The sequence below is a fragment of the Homarus americanus genome, unplaced genomic scaffold (genome assembly GCF_018991925.1).
Source record: "Homarus americanus isolate GMGI-L3 unplaced genomic scaffold, GMGI_Hamer_2.0 scaffold36088, whole genome shotgun sequence".
In the NCBI taxonomy this organism is placed as follows: domain Eukaryota; kingdom Metazoa; phylum Arthropoda; class Malacostraca; order Decapoda; family Nephropidae; genus Homarus; species Homarus americanus.
The window spans coordinates 136,830-153,026 of record NW_024714488.1 but is presented as its reverse complement, the minus strand read 5'-3'; positions in this window follow the sequence as shown (position 1 = coordinate 153,026).

The window sequence follows — 16,197 nt, the reverse complement described above, 5'->3', positions numbered from 1 at the left end:
TAAGAAGTGAAACGGAATGACATCTATATATTTAATTAACTATTATTTATAAAATACTTCACTTTAACGTTACATATTTGTTTAAAAAAAATCATGTTATCTACTCGTGCTTTCAATTCCCGCGTAGACTTTCTTATTCCTGTTCTTGTTTATATTACATAAATTTACCTGAAGAACTAAGACAGATTTTATTAAACCTAAGGTGTGACTATAAACCATAACTACATTATCTACAACGATAAACCAAGAATAATTCCCTGTTAAACCACCATGAGGCAAAAAGATCTACCCGGATAGAGACGTAAAGAAGCGGCCAGACGCAGTGAGTTGACATCGTTGCTTACATTTCGCTGCCTTACTATACCTGCTTCTGATTTGGTTGTCAATGGTGTATGTTAGGGAGCACTTAACTTCTCATCACGTAAAACAGCATACAGATTGAAGGAAGTTCATAAATAGCGGACATATTGAAGGTGAGGGGTGATAAAAAAATACTAGGAAGTAACCTATACAATTGTGGGTGAAGCTACCACTGGTAACCTGTACACATACAGTCATATTAACACCCTTGAGTACGATAAACCAAACCCTATGAAAGAGTCATCGTGTAGTACTCAAGAGGTTACATCACCGTACAGTAAAGAATTGATTACTTACCCTCATACCTGGATCAAATTCTTCCTTAGAGGCCTCAGTCGGATCAATCTGTAAAGAAATTAAAGGTAAGACAATCAAATATATTTATCTACAATCTCCTGAGACCAAAACAAACAGACACACACACACACACACACACACACACACACACACACACACACACACACACACACCTTTTAATGTACTCTACAAGATCTCTGTGTTGGGGCTAAATATTTAAACTCTCTTTACTAAAACATAATGTGAAATTCCGCTAAAGTCATTAAGAATTAATCGAAGAGATGCTTTGATGTCTCGGTGAATCTACCCAGTTATCATATGTAAAACACCAAAAAATTAATGATAAACTATATTATTTTGGACAGAGGAGAAAGTTCACCCACCCCACCCACTCTTCTCCTCTCTTGATGCACTGTGTGTGTGTGTGTGTGTGTGCTGAAGGTGTTTGAACTCAAGGTAGAAGGCCCGACGCAGTTGTGGCAGCATTAGCGAGGTACTGAGGTTGCTCTTTGATGTTCAAGTGGTACAGCAGGGAGAGAAGATGACCATTAAACTATTACTCTCAATTTGCTTCTGCCTCACAGTTTCGTTTTTGTGTTTAAGAAAAAAAGTATTTTTTTTTTCTGTCTGGGGAAAACTTGAATTATTCTTTAATATTATATGTAGATTTGTGGTGAAGTAGAGGCTGTTATTATTATTATTATTATTATTATTATTATTATTATTATTATTATTATTATTATTATTATTATTATTATTATTATTATTATTATTATTATTTTATTATTATTGTTGTTAATATTATTATTATTGCTATTATTATTATTTTATTATTATTAACTACAATAAAACATCCTAATATTCCTCACTAAATATTACTGCAACTGAATAAAACAGGTGAGAGAGGGATGACGTGGTGGGTTAGGCTAGGCTAGGTTAGGTTAGGTTCGCTTTCTGCCTAGAAGAAAAAGTCGGCTGAATATATCATGCTGACCTATTGTAAACATAAATCTTCTCAAAATATATGTTTACATTTTTTCCAGCAATAATTCAGGCCATTGTGAACATCTCCGAGCCATAATAAGTTTTACAAATACCTGTACTGCTATCACGCCGTCGTCCTCCTCACCTGTGACGACGGGTAATTATGACTGACTTCACCTTTCCCTCTACTCAACTCTTCAACTAAAATCTGTCTTTTTCATTCTATCATATAAACGTTGTCAATTACCACAAACAACTATATTATCATATGTATATTAAATACACATTCGAAAAACAACACACACACACACACACACATATATATATATATATATATATATATATATATATATATATATATATATATATATATATATATATATATATATATATATATATATATATATATATATCCTTACAATGGCTGAAGTATAACAGACATACTTAGCATATTCAATAAACAGTGGCCACAGGAAATGGAATTTACAAGGCAATAAGTTTCACCCGGACACACACACTCACACACACTCGCGCTTTACTTAAAACACAAGCAGGGAGATTGATGTGTTTTATTCTGGCTGTAATATCGTGGTTGTGTACTTGTTTGTGTGCCGCACGTGTGTGTGTGTGTGTGTGTGTGTGTGTGTGTGTGTGTGTGTGTGTGCAACAACCACAGGTGTTACCGTTCCTTAACGAGTTACAGTGTGATGCTAGACATATAGTATCGTTGATAACATCATTCACTCTTACGTCCAGTATGTATAGGTTCAGAAGTTGTTATTGTCGTGAGATACAATCATGAAAGGACTTAGGAGTGAGTGGTGTGAGGTGCTGGTGCAGAGGGATAACAGCACTGCCCTGATAAACTGTATGTGGTTGGTTCAATGTCAGGTCGTTCACACTCCGAAGACCATTTTGCAAACGTATCATTACACTATCATTACTCTACATACATATATCTGCATAACGTATTACCTGAGAGCATTGTTCAGGGTTAATATGGACGGATCTACTGAGTATCAAAACTAGGAAATATGTTTGGGATTATGTTGGCCAATGTGGTATTTTCTTTAAAGTTCAACAAGGACTAAACAGAATATTGCAGCTAAAGTCTGGACCACCAGGTATAGTGACGTTGGCAACTGTACAACATCCACCAACAAATTTAATGAAGATAGAAGCCTTACTAGAGAACCTGTTAACCACCATAGCTCACTGAACAAGGTCAACCCAGTAAGGTGTCGGGTAATGAAGGTCCCTATATGACACAACTGCTTCACGCTTGGGACTGTGGCGGCGACCTAAGTGGAAACTATCAATTAGAATCGATTAGCGATATAAAGTATAACTATGATCAAATAATTATTTTTGTATAATTAACTAGAATATAACAGTTCGTGGTTAAAGGAAAAAAGTGTACTAATGAATCATGTTAAAGATGAAGACAGAGGTAGTGAGTGTCCTATCAAGAAGACATCCTCCCCGTCTACCTGGTGACTTAAATGGTTTCCTACACCATATATCGAGAAGCAAAAATAACACGTGGACACATATACCGTCATGTGTGTGTGTCTATACGTACATATGCGTGTGTACATATCGCTAGAGTGTGTGTGTGTGTGTGTTTGTGTGTGTGTGTGTGTGTGTGTGTGTGTGTGTGTGTGTGTGACTGTGTGTGTGTCTGTGTTTACATAATTCAATATACATCTTCTCGTACATTAGATTACCAAGGACACTCTCACTCTCTCTCTCTCTCTCTCTCTCTCTCTCTCTCTCTCTCTCTCTCAGAAAAGAATACGGAACAAAACTACTTCATCAATTATATTCCATACATTAAAACTCAGTATTGCCTATAGGATTATATTTGTGTTTTCTTTATGAACTGTAGATTAATCACACACACACACACACACACACACACACACACACACACACACACACACACACACACACACACACACACACATACTTTATTTATTTTTTACATTTTTACTCTTTAATTTTTTCCCCGCCAAATATAGTGAACGGAACAAAAATAAATAAACACACAATCAGTTTTGGTTCATTCTGTTCCATTTATTCTTAACTATTTCTTCTTTGGGTTTTCTCACTCAATTTATTTTTCCCTACGACAGTTTCTTGGTCTCTTTAAAACTTTGTGATAACCTTTCTCTCTCATCCTTTACCAGTTGGGTCTTGTTTGAGCAATTCTTTCGCCATTTTTCTCTTTGTTTTCCTTTTTTTTTAATTCCCTCTTCTCTTCCTGTTTATATATCCTTCTATTCTCCCAATATTTCTTTCTATTACTTTATCTTGTTCTTCCTTATTATTCTCTTTCACCTCAATATCACACTTTACCCCCTGCAATCTTGAACGTTTCCTGTTTTTCTTCAAACAACACTTAACCTTTTCCTTTACATGAGTCCCCCTTCTATCAACCATTTTCTTTAATTCTCACAGTTACGATTTCTTTTCTTAGTTTTTTAGTTGATCGAATTTTATAAGTTTTCTTCTCAATTCTTTAAATCTCTTACAGTCTGACCCTTTCATTTACTATTTAACCTCACTTCTACTGCATAGGCCTCCCCCCCCCACCTGTTTGTAGTGCATTCACGTCAATCAACTTACATTCATTTATTTATCTCTTCTATCCACAAATATATAATATAGACTAACATTCCTCTAATCTTATCTATTCATCCGATTCCATGTATAATTATGAATCTATTTCGTTTTAATGATGTCGATATTATACCGCTATCAGTAACCCTTAATAACTAAGGTCTTTAAGCGCGTATACTAAGCTCGTCATCACACTAGTCATTAACAATAATAAGAAGTACAGATTGTGGTTCTTGAACTATGTATTGCTGTTTATCAACCCTCAGTCAGTTCACTCGGTGGTGGTTAAGAGGTAAGGAAAGAACGCAAGACCCGGGACATAGGAGGACAGTGGCATTATAGTATACGATGGTGTTATCTACGAGTACACTGACGCTGGTTATGAGACGTGTTGCTTGGAAACTTCAATCCTCGTACTGTATAAACAAAAGCTCCCAAGACCTGAAAGAACCTCATATATACGGGCTATTGTTTCTCTATCATTTATACCATCATCATTTTCCGTATCTGTTGATTGTATTTGAGAATCTCGAAGAATGTGTATTTGAATATTATATGTATTTGATCGGTGTAATTATTGTAATTGCTCAAATTCATGTCAGATATCGTCAGGGTGGGAAGGTGGCCGCGTCCGTCTGACCTGGCAATAAGCGGCTCGGTCACTGGTGTTGGGTGATGTTGACTGTGACTACGGGCGCCACACAAGTGTTTAATAGTGTTCACTTCTGTTTACTTTTAACCTGAATACACTTAAAGAGGGAAGAAATAATTAATTGATAGAAGTCACAACATAGCCAGTTAGGGAACTCGTATTTGTATTCTCCAAATTAAAAAAAAAAATGCAAGTGCGTATTTGTATTCGGCCGTTCCAAAATTACCATATGTGTACGGCTATTGGTTGTTGACAAAGGGAAGTTGACGCTAGCCTTGGTATATACATTAGAATGTCTGCACAAAACAAAAGTTTAATCAATTTGAAAATACATTCGAAAGTAGCGATGTGGAAATTACGTTAACACAAGACAGTGGTATGAGGTGCACCTGCCCCTGCCACCTATTGTTACTCACAGTTCACCCCGCCGCTGAGTAATCTTCATTTCACTATATAATTTATTTCACTCACCCATTGTGTTAAAACATGTGGCCGCGACAGTGTATTGTTCCGGGACACATTAATTATTGATAGCATAAATATACTTATATATTTTTACTTGTGTTTGTATTTATTTTTATTTTATTTTTTTAAGTTCACGAGTTTCGTAAATAGAAGGACAATAAGTGTACATTACTGAGGTGAAATTGCGAAGGTTCCGGGGTGTGGCGAGGAGTCTGGGGTGTAGCGAAGAGTCTGGGGTGTGGCAGGGAGTCTGGGGTGTGGCGGGGAGTCTGGGGTGTGGCAGGGCGTCTGGGGTGTGGCGCGGAGTCTGGGGTGTGGCGGGGAGTCTGGGGTGTGGCGATGACTCCAGGGTGTGGCGGGGAGTCTGGGATGTGGCCTCTCTTTGATGGCCGTGTTAGCTTCCTCCAGTGACTCGTTTAAAGGTGAGAATACAAAGATGAGAGAGAGAGAGAGAGAGAGAGAGAGAGAGAGAGAGATAGATAGATAGATAGTGAAACATGGCAAGAGACATCCGTAGAGCTTTCTCCCATAATCCCTTTTCATTGTTCCCGTTTTCCTTTCCATTTCATCCTCCTCTTTCTCCCCCTCCCCTCCTTCCGTCCTCCTCCTCCTCCTCCTCATATCCCCCCTCCCACGTAAGCAGCAGCAGGCTCTCAGTATCCAGGCTCACTTGTGGTATGTTAAGCTAATTAGGACCAAGTTAGTAGGGCCTTTAATGAGATGAGTGAGGCTGTAGGGGTCAGGTGATGATGATGATGATGATGATGATGATGATGATGATGATGATGATGATGATGATGCCTCACCTCACCTTACCTCATCTCACCTCACATCATCTTACCCCACCTGATACAAACCTCATCTTTCCTCACCTCATTCGGTTACTTCATCTCCGTTCCTAAGCATGGTATCCTTCTCCTCCTCCTCCTCCCCTTCTCTTCTTCTTCCCCTCTTCCTCCTCAATCGTCTTCTCCTTCTACAGAATTACTACTGATCTCCAGTGTTCTTTTTAAGCGCCTCTTCTTCCTCCTTCGCCTTTGCATCTTCATTCCCTCCTCCTCCTTCTCTTCATCTTCACTCCCTCCTCCTCCTCCTTCTCTTCATCTTCACTCCCTCCTTTTCCTTCTCCTCCTTCTCTTCACTCCCTCCTCCTCCTCCTTCTCTTCATCTTCACTCCCTCCTCCTCCTCCTCCTCCTTCTCTTCTTCTTCCTCCTCCTCCTCATCCACACCACTGATCGCCCTCAGCTTGGGACATTAATCTTTTCTCTTGTAATAAATAACCTTCATCCACAATGACTCAGTCTGCGTGTCCCTTTGATACTATTAGTCAAAAAGTTTGTTGGCAGCAGCATCACGCCCTGCAACACCCTGAGGCAACCTGCAATAATGTGACGCACCCTACAACACCCTGGCGCACCCTGAAACAACGTGACACATCCTGAAACAACCACACACACCCTATAATACCCTAGTGCACCCTAGTTCGTCTTCTCTTCCTTCTTCTTTCTATCCCCCCTCTTCCTCTTCCCATTTTCTCTCCCCCCTATTCCCTCCTTTACATCCTCCACTCCTTCTTTTCTCTCCCTATTTCCTCCCTCCCTCCCTCCCTCCCTTTCTCTTCCTTCTCCCCCTTATTTCCTCTCCTCTTCCTTTGCCCCAACTTTTTCTTCCCCTCTCCTTCCTTCCTTCCTCTGTAGTCCTCCATCATTCTTCTGTCGTTAGCATCCGAGGAAGTCAACAGGAGAAGCATAGAACGATAGATGATTGGGGGGAGGAGGAGGGGAAGGGGGAGGGGGAGGGCGGGGAAGGGGAACGACTCCACAGCATCGAAAGTTGGTGGTGTAAAATTGTGCCCTAAGAGTCTGGTCACTTATTGTTCACTTCTAAGAATCCTCCTTCCCACACCTCCTCCTCCTCCTCCTCCTCCTCCTCCTTCTTGCTTTTTTCTTCTTCTTCTTCTTCTTTCTTCTTCTTTCTTCTTCTTCTTTCTTCTTCTTCTTCCCTCTTACTTCCACGCAACCCCCCCTACGCTATTCTTCCTTACCCCATTTCTCTACCCTTCCCTTTTCCTCCTTCCACACACCTTATCCTCACCCACCCTTCCCCATTCCTGTAAGAGAAATATGCAAGAAATAGCCAAGAATAAAAAATTAATACTCACGAACTTAAAAAATAGCCCCAAAATAGCCACGAAGAAAAAATATATAGCCAAAGGATTAGTAAATAGTCCTGAAAAACGCCTCCTTCAACTCCTCCTCCTCCCTCCCTCCTCTCCCTCTCCCTCCTCAGCTGGTTATATAACAATAGCTTTCACCTTTTGTTTCACAAATCGACAAATCAATATAGGGGGAGGGCAACTTGTTCTCTCTAAGGGTTAAAATACCTGGGTTATATCACGTTCAGAAACACAAGTTACGGCACCGGGCACTAGAAGGAAATAAAAATCTATCAACAACAATAAGAGAAACAACAACAACAACAACAACAACAACAGCAGCATGCAACAACAACAACAACAATAAACAACAACAACAACAACAACAACAATAATAATAAACAACAACAACAACAACAACAATAATAATAAACAACAACAACAACAACAGCAGCATACAACAACAACACGTAACCTTACATTATAATATTAGTTATATACACGTACGGTCTCCTCACCACATTTACTCATTTAGCATATATTAAATGTCGATGCAGAGTGGACCATTATTTTCCACATTTTTCGTCCACAGAAAAAGTGACAATAAAGTTTATTAATGTCGTAATTTTTTTTTTATGATGTTTCTCTTCGTTTATACTGTGTCATGATGAACCAATGCTTCATGTATATACTGATTTTCATACATGTTACTTCAGCCAATGGTAAAATATATACAGTAGGTAGTTTTATCAACACCTTAATCGCACTATCTAAAAGGTTTGGTTTGGTTTGGTGATATAATTTTTTTTTAGATATTTCCTCTATTTTTTCCCTGCATTTTCCCTCCATTGTGAAAATTCCCTTCTGATTATGATTAACCCCCCACTCCACCCCACCCCACCCCCCACCCCACCCCTAAAAAACAAAAAAAAAACAAACAAATATTTACGACTTCCATCACTAAATTTACCCTCACCCTCAAAAGCCTTTTCCCTATACACTTCCTAACTACCTGTTTCCCCTGTGATGTAGTTTCCCCTTTCAACTTTCCTTCCCAAACTTTCCCTCAACTGTTCCTACCCCTCCCTCCCCCTCCCCTTGTGGTTTCCTTCCCCCACCAAACACAACAACAAACTCGCTCACACCACAAACAAATTTCCACGCCACCACAAAAACCTCACCTCGGTTTAGTTACTTATTTAGCATATATTAATTGTTGATGATGAAACCTAGCGGGGCTGTGGAGAAGGTGGGTCACACTGCTATTCTCTAACCTAACTTAACCTAACCTAACATAACTTAGCGCTAACCTAACCAAAGTTTATGAGGCCTTATTTTTTCTGGATTAGTTACTGTACTCTACATACACTAGACATCATTAGTTAATAAATAGAGGAGATAAATGTTTGGGAATCACCTCAAGATTAACCTCCACAGCTTATTTCCCCTTAAGATTAAAACCACCCTAAGCTGATCCAACCCCTCCAGGAAGCTAGGGTGTCTAATCTTCAGGTGAAACAAGCTAGCGGGTCTAATATTCTAGTAGCCGGATGTTTTTATACTCATAAACTTTGTGAATAATATATATTTTAACGTATAAACATTGATCATATAAACAGTATTTCTTTTTCACATATACACAAAATTCTTGCCGGAGTTTCCTCGAGTTCTCACCTATCAGGTCCTCGTCGTGTGTAAACATTTGCCTCAAAGAAAATGTAATGGTTTCACAACTTCCACGGTATACTACTGAAATTTCAGAGAAACAGCGTTTTCCATTCTTACAGTCGTATCTCTCACAGTTTTTCGTTAGTTCCAAGCAATATGTGCATCATGTATTTTTTATCAAACTTATTAAGAAGTATATAAAAAAAAGCATGTTTCATGTTCAAGACATTATAATCAGCTTTTCATTTCCAGAAACCACTTTTACAAGAATTACTGCAGCCATAAACCATACTGATGAAATGTGGTAAAAAAAAAAGAAGGCTAAGTTTCGTACCCAGCCACTACGATATGCTTGTTGCAGGGCCCACCGCACCCTGAGCTCCGTAGTCTTACAGGTTCGTACGTTACAATATACCGAGTGACTGTGGACAACACATCTGATTCACATAACACAGGATACAACCATGTTGCCCAGAATGGTTTCTAAACTACACAAAAACTATACCTTAATTTCAAACTTACGTTACCGCCAATCAAGCGATTGTGGGATGATACCCGTCACGTTGAACACTTGTTTTTTATTCGGTCAAAACCTGCAGAGAACAAAATCACATATCAATTGATTAAATCACTCGTAAGTTTGACAGGAAATCGCCTGATACATTAGTGTAGAGTGGGGTGTTAAGCAAATCATTTACAGTAATATAGTACTAATGTTCAGCAAACGGAGTTACGTGTTACAGGTCAAAGATAGGACTTGCTCCCTGTACGGCTTGAGAGTGTACTCTGAGCCCCAAATCGGAGAGAGGTAGCCAGCCACAGGGCGCCATCTGTTTCTCATTTAACACCTAAGCAAAGTTCGTTGTAAACTCTCTCTCTCTCTCTCTCTCTCTCTCTCTCTCTCTCTCTCTCTCTCTCTCTCTCTCTCTCTCTGTCCTGCATGGCAGTGAACAGTGACATTACCCACATGAATCTGACCTCTATACATATATAGCTGTTAATGAATATGATGTATTTATTTGTGTATGAACCTCTGTCCTGCGTGGCAGTGAGAAGTGATACCACCCTCAGTGTCAAGACCTGACTGAATTACTCAGAATAGGCAAACTGTACTACAAGCTTTGCCAATAAATTTGTTAAACTAAAAAACTCTCTCTCTCTCTCTCTCTCTCTCTCTCTCTCTACTTTTAAGATCACCCTAATTACTTAATAATTTACGTACTTACTTATATGAGAATGACTTACTTGTATAATCTCGTGTGTTACTTTAGAGTTAATCGTACACACCCACATCCATCCTTCTCTTCACCCATCCTACACATCCATCCTTCCGACAATAAATATGCAAATTAACAGCGAAACCTGAGAGTGACAGCAGCAAATTCTCTCCAACCTTTACTTGTAACGTGTGACAAATGATGATGAAGAAGAGGAAACAATAATAATAATAATAATAATAATAATAATAATAATAATAATAATAATAATAATAATAATAATAATAATAAGAAGAAGAAGAAGAAGAAGAACAAGAACAAGAAGAACAAGAACAAGAAGAAGAAATACAAAATTGTCGGGCAAAAACAATATGGCCCCCACCCCCCAATTCCCTCCTCCACCCGCCTTATCTTCCTCCTCCTCCTCCCACTCCATCTCCCTCCTCCTCTCACCCCACCACTCCCCTCCTCCTCCCACTCCATCTCCCTCCTCCTCTCACCCTATCTCCCACCTTCCCTTTGTTTACTTTCTCAACTCCACCACCAACCTTTCCAATGGGTCAACTCTAGCGGAAAAAAATCTATTCTCTCAAGGAAATCTATTATCTATCACAAGTATTTTTATTAATTATTTATTAGTAGAAATTAAAAGTTGGTGAATTTATCGCCTTAGGAAATTATATCTTAATTATGGAAATATTTTACCGAGGGAAATATTTCTCCATTACCTAAGACTCTCTCTCTCTCTCTCTCTCTCTCTCTCTCTCTCTCTCTCTCTCTCTCTCTCTCCCACTTAACAATCACAACAGGATTGAGTTAGAGAGGTGAACAAATTATGACCACAGAGAAAATACTCACAAATTATGAGTCTGTGAGTGTGAGTTACTAGTAATGAAAACTCAAAACAGGTTGTGAGCTAAAGGAAATGAACTTGTGGGTTATTATGAGTTGTTGTTTTGAGTAGTTGTGAGTAATTATAAATACCTAATGAGGATTTGAGAATAGTTACGAGTAGTTATAAATAGTTACGATTAGTTCCTTTAGCAAGTTAAAAAAAACAACCACAGAACCTACAGTGAATGAGGCAGTTATTTACACACACACTCTTGGGTAGTTTACAAATCACCTATTAAGGAAACACAGGTGAACAAATACCCTGTCAATACTATAGTCAATTAAACTACAGGTATAGTTAATACACTAGAGTAACAGAGGGACGTAACTTAGTTGTTAAGGGTGGAGTGGGAGGGTGAGTGAGAGGGTGAGTGGGAGGGTGAGTGAGAGGGTGAGTGGGAGGGTGAGTGAGAGGGTGGAGTGGGAGGTAAGAGGTGCCAGAGGTGGAGGAGGTGAAGAATGGAGTGGGAGGTGGTGAGGTGGAGTGGGAGGTGGTGGTGGGAGGTGATTAGCCCATGAGGTGGAGTGGGAGGTGAGGTGTGTGGTGGAGATGGGAGGATGAGTGAGAGGGGGTGGAGTGGGGAGGATGGTGGGAGGTGAGTGGAGGTGGTGAGAGTGGGAGGTGGAGTGGGAGGTGAGTGAGAGGTGGAGTGGGAGGTGGAGTGGAGGGTGAGTGGGGAGATGAGTGAGAAGGGGAGTGGAATGGGAGGTGGGCAGTGGGAGAAGTGAGGAGGGTGGAGTGGGGGTGAGTGAGGTGGAGTGGGAGGTGGAATGGGAGGATGGTGAGAGGATGGGTGGGAGGCCCGAGGTGAGAGGGTGGAGTGGGAGGGTGAGTGGGAGGGTGAGTGTGTGAGGGTGGAGTGGGAGGGTGAGTGTGGGGGTGGAATGGGATGGTGAGGGTGGGTGGGAGGATGAGTGGGGAGGGTGAGTGGGGAGGGGGTGAGTGAGAGGAGGTGGAGTGGGGGGTGGAGTGGGAGGAGTAAGTGAGGAGGGTGGAGTGGGAGGGTGGAGTGGGAGGGTAGTGGGAGGTGGTGAGAGGGTGGAATGGGAGGGTGGAGTGGGTGGGTGAGTGAGAGGGTGAGTGGGAGGATGAGTGAGAGGGGGGTGGGTATGAGGAGGAAGAGGCATTATTGAGACTTCGTGTTGCTGGGCAGGAGGCAGTCACATGTTATCCTGTGGACGAGAGAGAGAGAGAGGTCTATGTATAAGTCGGTGAGATAAGGTCGAGATGTTTGGTTATGTGGAACGACCTTGAGAGGAAGTCGAGGAGACCAGAGGAGAGACCAGAGGGTAGACCAGAGGGAGGGAGGCAGAGAGAAAGACCAGAGGGAGAAGCCAGAGAGAAGAGACCAGAGGGAGAGACCAAAGATGAGACCAGAGAGACCAGAGGCCAGGGGAGGAGACCAGAGAGAAGAGACCAGAGGAGACGGGGGAGGGAGCCAGAGGGGGAGGAGACCAGAGGGAGGAGACCAGAGAAAGAGACCAGGGGAGGAGACCAGAGGGGAGGAGACCAGAGGGAGTAGACCAGAGAGAAGAGACCAGAGGGGTAGACCAGAGAGAAAGAGACCAGAGGGGAGGGAGACCAGAGAAGAGCCAGAGACCAGGGGAGGAAACCAGAGGAAGAGACCAGAGATATGAGACCAGAGGGAGGGGGAGACCAGAGATGAGACCAGAGGGAGAGACCAGAGGGAGGAGACCAGAGATGAGACCAGAGGGGGAAGAGACCAGAGAAGAGACCAGAGGGAGGGCAGAGGGGGGAGGGGAGCCAGAGGGAGGAGACCAGAGGAGGAGACCAGAGAGATGAGACCAGAGGGAGTGTAGACCAGAGGGAGGAGACCAGAGGGGAGGAGACCAGAGAGATGGGGCAGGGAGGAGACCAGAGAAGAGACCAGGAGGGAGACCAGAGAGATGAGACCAGAGAGGAAGACCAGAGATGAGACCAGAGGGAGAGACGAAGATGAGACCAGAGGGAGACCAGAGAGACCAGAGATGGAGACCAGGGGAGGGAGACCAGAGGGAGGAGACCAGAGATGAGAGACCAGAGGGAGGGAAGCCAGAGGAGGAGACCAGAGGGAGGGAGACCAGAGGAGAGACCAGAGATGAGACCAGAGGGAGGAGACCAGAGGGAGGAGACCAGAGGGAGTAGACCAGAGAGAAGAGACCAGAGGGAGGAGACCAGAGGGAAGAGACCAGAGAGATGAGACCAGAGGGAGGAGACCAGAGGGAGGAGACCAGAGAGAAGAGACCAGAGGGAGGAGACCAGAGGGAGGAGACCAGAGAGAAGAGACAAGAGGGAAGAGACAAGAGGGAGGAGACCAGAGAGAAGAGACCAGAGGGAGGAGACCAGAGAGAAGAGACCAGTGGAACCTCCATACAACGGACTTCTCTCTCCATATAATCCGTTAAATGGGAGTTTCCGCATCTATTAAACCCTCGATATAACAGACTTTCATCTCAATATAGTTTGTTAAATGGAGGTTTCACATCTAACAAACCCTCGATATAACGGACTTTCATCTCAATATAACCCGTTAAATAGACGTTTCACTGTACTTATCGCTTCTAAAAATACTCTCATAATATCTGAAACTCACTTTATGAATATACAACAAATGTAAACTTAAACTAACGGCCTCATAACACAAAATACCTCAGTTATAAGATATCTTTCCCTGTTAAGAGTTACTTGGTCAGATCACATTCCACGATTTCCCACAGATAACTTAAATGGCTTCACTGTTTTCAACCTCCTATTCATCTCACTCAGCTACACGAGTTGAGTGATATTCAGAGAGACATTTTGAACCCCCTCCCCCCAACACACATATTTTTAATAACCTGATCATATTTCATTTCCCTTATATAAGATTCTGTATTAAATCACCAAGAAGTGAAGCGAATGTTTATACTCGGTAAATTTATTTAGATGGACGGAACCGGAGACAATATATGAGGAAAATATCTTTATAAACTATATTTTTTTTACTTCAAGAATGCCGTTTTAGGCCTCAAAAAATAATATATCTTTTAAGCCTAGATGATGTAGGACAGCCAATTAGAGGTCAACATCTTTGGAGACATAATCATTTACCCTTTTTACATTACAAGATACAGTACAGTAGCGTTACAAGATAAGTCTGCTGTACTACGTCCTGGAAAAATACAAAATTTTAACTTTTTTTTTTTTCATCCCAAGACGGACGAATAAGGGAACAAATATGGAGACAACATCTTTAGATCGGTGAGCACCCGAGGGAGGGAGGATCAAAGGCTTCCCCCTTTATAAAGAGAAGGGAGATTGTGTATCAGAGCCCCGGGACTTGTGCTCGTTAAGGGAAGTAAGGCTTGGCTGCATCACACGTCCAGACCTTCATCATCCTTGACAAAATACACAAGACCCGGGGAGTGTTTAACGCGTCGGGGGAGTTCAATGTTGATGGTTGGTTTGGGACAACAGTGTGTAAAGTGAAGGTAGTGGGAAGGTGAATGAGCCATTAAGGCGGTGTGAGCTAATCTCCAGTCCTGCCCTACGAGGGTTCCTCACGCTCCACACACACCTATATGTCAGCGTGTGTGGTGTCGCGGGGGGCTCTCGTGTTCTCGGCTCATATCGTCCTCGTATAAGGCAGTTCTCGCGGGGCCCAGTTCCCAGAGAACCGCTTGTTAATGTTTCTCCTAACTGAGGTAAGGTAAGGACTCCTCTAATGGCCTCCTCATTACTACACCTTGTCAACCATGATCGTGCCGAAATTATATTTTGAATCTTATGTTACAAGATGCCTTCTCGTATGTCCAGTTAAAAGAAAACTATATGAACGTTTATGTAGACACAATTTCTTGTTTATAATAATGATGATGATGATGATGATGATGAGTCATTAAACCACACTACTGGGCCGGCCATCCTGATACACGAGACAGTGAGGGACACTCAACCGGGGCCTCAGGACTAAGGTTAACGCACTTCTTCAAACTGGAAGGATTATAAACCTCTACTGACGTATTCTACAACCTTCACACTAGTAGAGAACATGACAGAAACAACACTGAACACAGAGCATAAAGTATAACATACTTATAACTTGTATTACTCACACAACGCAATATGGCCTCGGACACACACCACTCAACCAACCCCCCCCCCCTCCAGTCCTTGAATCGTAGGGGTGAAAAATACTCCAGAAACATTTAGACGAAGATTGAGAAAGTTTATTGGTAAATATAGTAAAACATCACTAACTCCAGTTAATTGGGGGAAACATTGTCGAATTAAGAGATTTTTTTTTAATTAGTCGTACAGTAATTAGAGCGAACAATGCCGTGGCTCGTTACCTGCCCGGCGAGGTATACGTTGGAGGGTATTTCGAAGTACAGTACAGTATTCTCGCGTTACTCATTATATATTAAACATTACTTGTCACTCAAACTACGAATTATATATATCAGTATTTAGAAACGATGAGATTTGAAATAGTCAAGTTTTATTTTACCCAGTGTGTGTGTGTGTGTGTGTGTGTGTGTGTGTGTGTGTGTGTGTGTGTGTGTGTGTGTGTGTGTGTGTGTGTGTGTGTGTGTGTATGCGTGTGTGTGTGTGTGTGTGTGTGTGTGTGTGTGTGTGTGTGTGTGTGTGTGTGTGTGTGTGTGTGTGTGTGTGTGTGTGTGTATGTGTGTGTGTGTGTGTGTGTGTGTGTGTGTGTGTGTGTGTGTGTGTGTGTGTGTGTGTGTGTGTGCATGTGTGTGTGTGTGTGTGTGTGTGTGTGTGTGTGTGTGTGTGTGTGTGTGTGTGTGTGTGTGTGTGTGTGTGTGTGTGTGTGTGTGTGTGTTCCTCATGGGGATGGTCGTGTACTATCCCCTATCCTCTTCACCCGGACGACCCCAGGTA